We start from the raw sequence: 5,424 nt of genomic DNA on the forward strand, positions 1-5,424 counted from the left end.
AAACATTTCCTTCAAAAAGAGTTTACTAAGTGGTCAGAGAATTGTCATGGAAACCATGAAGGAAGGAGTTAATGTATTAAGCAATGGAGAGAGGTAGCAAAGGACTAAAAACTGAATCCAATGAAAAGCTCACTAGTGACTATAAGGAGAGGAATTTCAGGTGAGAAAAGATGTAGAAATCAGGAAGCAAGGAAGTATAGACAGGCAGTATCCAAAACAAAATTCAGCATCTTTTTGTCCAGTGTGACTCCTCTTCCTGCAACCTTAGACACAAATATTCCCCTCAGCCTCCTAAGACAAAAATTCCCTAAACACCTAACCCCTTCATTCTCACTTATTATCCTTGTCTAATTATGGCATTACACCTCTAATTTGACTTCCTTAATTAATACTTCTAATATTCAGTTCAGTTCAGTCACTCAGTTGTGTCCGACTCTTTGCGACCCCATGAATCACAGCACGCCAGGCCTCCCTGTCCATCACCAACTCCCGGAGTTTACCCAAACTCATGTCCATCGAGTCGGTGATGCCATCCAGCCATCTCATCCTCTGTCGTCCCCTTCTCCTCCTGCCCCCAATCCCTCCCAGCAGAAGGATAAATCCCAAACATCATGATAATCTATGGATTGTGGTATTAGAGATGCTTTTTTATAGTTTTCTGTCTGATAGTTTGCTTTTTCAGTATTTTTCTGGAATAATTAATATGTATTTACTCATATAATTAAAACTTTTCAAATACTTTTTCTCATATATCTTATATCTGACATCATTTCTTTGTTTCCAGTCTGCTACCAGGGGTCTAGCCAGGTTTATTACCATAACTTCTTACCTTCTCTTCCTGCAGATAGTATGGAACTCCTTTAATTCTGTCACTGGGCAGTCAGAATAAGCTTCCTGAATACAAATCTTAATACAGTTCTCTCCAGTTAAAAGTTCTTCAATGCCTTCAGATATCTTTGAGGATTAACTTCAAACTTCTAGCACTTTGTGATAATACCCTTGTCTTATCTCACTTTTCCCCATTCTCCTATTCTTTTCTTAAAGCTCCCATTCAAAGATAAGCAGTAAAAACTGTTTTCTTCTCCTTTCCTTTGTTAATTCCCTCTCATCCTTTAAGCCAGTTTAAAAATCACTCTTCCTAGGAGACCTTCACTGCAGCTCCATTCTAACTCAGACATTCCTCTCTTCTGCAATCTAGGCACCTCTCAATGAGTGTCATCTCACAGTGTTAATAAGCCTGTTCGTCTTTTTCTAATTTGTTGGCTATTTAATTTTCCCTCAGTAAATTTACTATTCACATCTCTTGTCCACTTTTCTGTTGAGTTGTACTTTTCTTATTGATTTGTGGTAATTCTTATTTATGTTGCAAATATTTTTTCTCAGTCTATTCCTAGGTTTTAAAGTTTATGGTTTGGTATTAAAAAAAAAATTTTTTTTTAGGAAGTTCCCTGGTGGCTAGTTTTCATTCCAATCCCAAAAAAAGGCAATGCCAAAGAATGTTCAAACTACTGCACAATTGCCTTCATCTCACACACTAGCAAAGTAATGCTCAAAATTCTCCAAGCCAGACTTCAACAGTATGTGAATTGTGAACTTCCAGATGTTCAAGCTGGAAACTGAAAAAGCAACAGAGTTCCAGAAAAACATCTATTTCTGCATTATTGACTATGCCAAAGCCTTTGACTGTGTGGTGGTGGTTTAGTTGCTAAGTCGTGTCCGACTCTTGCAACCCCATGGACTGTAGTCTGCCAGGCTCCTCTGTCCATGGGATTTTGGATTGCCATTTCCTTCTCCAGGGGATCTTTCTGACCCAGGAATAGAACCTGGTTCTCCTGCATTGCAGGCAGATTCTTTACCAACTGAGCTATGAGGGAAGCCCTCATAACTGACTGTGTGGACCACAACAAACTGGAAAATTCTTCAAGAGTTGGGAATAACAGACCACCTTATTTACCTCCTGAGAAATCTGTATGCAGGTCAAGAAACAAGTTAGAACTGGACATGGAACAACAGACTGGTTCCAAATAGGAAAAGGAGTACCTCAAGGCTGTATATTGTCACCCTGCTTATTTAACTTATATGCAGAGTACATCATGAGAAAGGCTGGGCTGGATGAAGCACAAGCTGGAATCAAGATCACTGGAAGAAATATCAATAACCTCAGATATGCAGATGACACCACTCTTATGGCAGAAAGCGAAGAAGAACTAAAGAGCCTCTTGATGAAAGTGAAAGAGGATAGTGAAGAAGTTGGCTTAAAACTCAACATTCAGAAAGCTAAGATCATGGCATCCGTTCTCATCACTTCATGGCAAATAGATGGAGAAACAATGGAAACAGTGACAGACTTTATTTTCTTAGGCTCCAAAATCACTGCAGATGGTGACTGCAGCCATGAAATTAAAAGACCCTTGCTCCTTGGAAGAAAAGCTATGACCAACCTAGACAGCATATTAAAAAGCAGAGACATTATTTTACCAACAAAGGTCCATCTGGTCAAAGTTATGGTTTTTAGAGTAGTCATGTATGGATGTGAGAGTTGGACTATAAAGAAAGCAGAGCACCGAAGAATTGAGGCTTTTGAACTGTGATGTTGGAGAAGACTCTTGAGAGTCACTTGGACTGCAAGGCGATCTAACCAGTCCATCCTAAATGAAATCAGTCCTGAATATTTATTGGAAGGACTGATGCTGAAGCTGAAACTCCAATACTTTGGCCACCTGATGTGAAGAACTGACTCATTGGAAAAGATCCTGATGCTGGCAAAGATTGAAGGTGGGAAGAGAAAGGGATGACAGAGGATGCGATGGTTGGATGGCATCACTGACTCAATGGACATGAGTTTGAGTAAGCTCCAGGAGTTGGTGATGAACAGGGGAGCCTGGCGTTTTGCAGTCAATGGGGTAGCAAAGAGTCGGACACGACTGAGAGGCTGAACTGAACTGAACTGGTGGCTAGCGGTCAGGATTCTGGGCTTTCATTGCCATGGCCTAGGTTCAATCCCTGGTCAGGGGACTGAGATCCCACAAGTTGTGGCTAAAAAAGTTTTTTTTTTTTTTTTTTTAGTAAAATATATCAAGTGTTTTAAAAATGGTTTTGCATCTTGCTCAAGAAGACCTCTATACTAAAGATATAAATTTACTTGCTTATGTATTTCTTTTGATATTTGTTTTATTTTTTATACTTACCTCTTGGCATTTGTTTCTAAAGAAGCATGGTCCACATTATTGGTCTCTTTGTAATTTTCTATGGTTGAAAAATCTATAGAATTCCGAGGTTGTCCAGTGGTTATAACTCTGTGCTTTCATGCTGAGCTCTCAAGGTTCAATCCTTGGTCAGGGAACTAAGATCCCAGAACTATAAAATAATAATAGAATAGGGAACAATTATTATTATTATATTATATAATAGGGAACTATTTACCCAGTGTTGCCAAAAAGAAAAAGAAAATCTATTTAATATATTTATTGAACACCAACTTAGGTGTTGGCACTGTCAGGTACTGGGGCATACAAACGGACAAGAAGGCAAAGCCCCTTATCTTAATGGAGCTTACATTTTAGAGGTGGAGGCAGACAGTAAACAAATAATCTAAATAAATATTGCTTTTAATAATGACCATGAATTAATTGAATGGGAAGCTGCTGAAATTAGTTACCTCAGAATGGGACTTGAACCCAGCCAAAACCCTGCTTGGGACTTGAACCCATGTGGCTGGGGACTTGAACAGCCAAAACCCATTTTGGGACTCCGTGCTTAGTTGCCCAGTCATGCCTGGCTCTTTTCAACCAGCTGGCCAGGCTCTTCTGTCCATGGGGATTCTCCAGACAAGAATACTGGAGTGGGTTGGCACGCCCTCCTCCAGGGGATTCTCCCAACCCAGGGATGGAACCAAGGTTTCCTGCATTGCAGGCGAATTCTTTACTGTCCCAACCACCAGGGAAGCCCTTTGGGACTCTAAACCAGCCAAAACCCACAGTCTTCCAACTGAGATCACAGATCTGGTTTCAACACCTAACGAAGCTCAGGTTTTTGATGTCTCATCGTAGAAAGAATTCAGTGAGAGACAAAGTGATAGGTAAGACGTGGATTCTTCAGAGAGAAACACACTCCACAGGAGTGTGGGCCATCTCAGAGGGTGAGTGCAGCAGCCTCAGAGTGTGTGGTTAGCTTTTATGGGTTGGGTAATTTCACAGGCTAATTAGTGGGAGTATTATTCCAACTATTTTGGGAAATGGGTGGGGGTTTCCAGGGATTGGGCCACTGCCCACACTTTGATCTTTGATGGTTGACTTGGAACTGTCATAGTACCTTTGGGTGTGTCATTTTAGCTTGCTGATTGAGGCTCAAAGGCTAGTCAAAGGTGACTTGTTTGACATTGTGGACCCATTTGAATCTAATCAGTTTATGTTCTTTTCTCAGGCTCTGTCATTCTTTCAAAGGTTGTGCCCTGCCCCCTTCCCTCCTGTTTTCACTACCTCCTAACAGAGGTCATTGAAGGTCTTAATATATGTAGCCAGAGGATGTGTACATAAAACAGTTCCACTCAGTGGATCTCCTATTGGTTTCCAGACTGCTTCTGCATTTATTATCATACTAAAAAAATAATTCCATCAGGAATAATGCCCTCTGTATGCTTATTCCCACAGAATAGTTTCTTAGCAATTGAATTACAGGATAGGAAGAATCAGTATTTTTACACACATTGCCAAGTTGCTTTCAAGAGGATCTTCCAATACACTCACCAGTAAACTGAATACCGCTCTGGGAGGTAAGAGTGGAAAATGTAACCATCAAGAAATATGTACCTTTGGGGCAAGAAAGGGAAAAGATAAATGAGCCGTCCTGGATTTACAAGTGAAGGGTGACAGGTCAATGACGTGGGAAAGCATTTGCTTGGGAACAGGATTCAAAACCCATTTCCTTTTTTTTTTGGCCCTGCTGTGGGGCAAGCGCGATCTTAGTTCCAGATAAGGGATCCAACCATGCCCCCTGCAGTGGAAGCGCGGAGTCTCTACCACTGGACCGCCAGCGAAGTCCCTCTAAACCCATTTCTGCCACCCTGTGACCTTCACAGGTTATAGCTGCCAGTTGAGTCTTAATTTCCTGAAATTCGGTGGGTTCGGCTTAGCCTTTTTGTTTTCCAACATCTCCAGACAAGCACTGTCTAGCTTCTCCAGATTCAAGACAGGTTGTCTAATTGGTGTAGATTGGAATCAACATCTGCCGTGAAACGCCAACTAATCACTCCTGGCCACTTCCGGCTGCCGGGACAAAGGGATTTAAGCGTCTGCGACCGCACTTCCGGATAATTAGAGATGCGCGTTACAAGCCTGAGCCCGTGAGTCACACCGGCTGACGCCGGTGCCATGAATGCGCATGCTCCGCGCAGTCACGAAGCCGGGTAGGGCAGCAAATGGGGAG

The sequence above is a fragment of the Cervus canadensis genome, chromosome 11 (assembly GCF_019320065.1).
Source record: "Cervus canadensis isolate Bull #8, Minnesota chromosome 11, ASM1932006v1, whole genome shotgun sequence".
Classification (NCBI taxonomy): domain Eukaryota; kingdom Metazoa; phylum Chordata; class Mammalia; order Artiodactyla; family Cervidae; genus Cervus; species Cervus canadensis.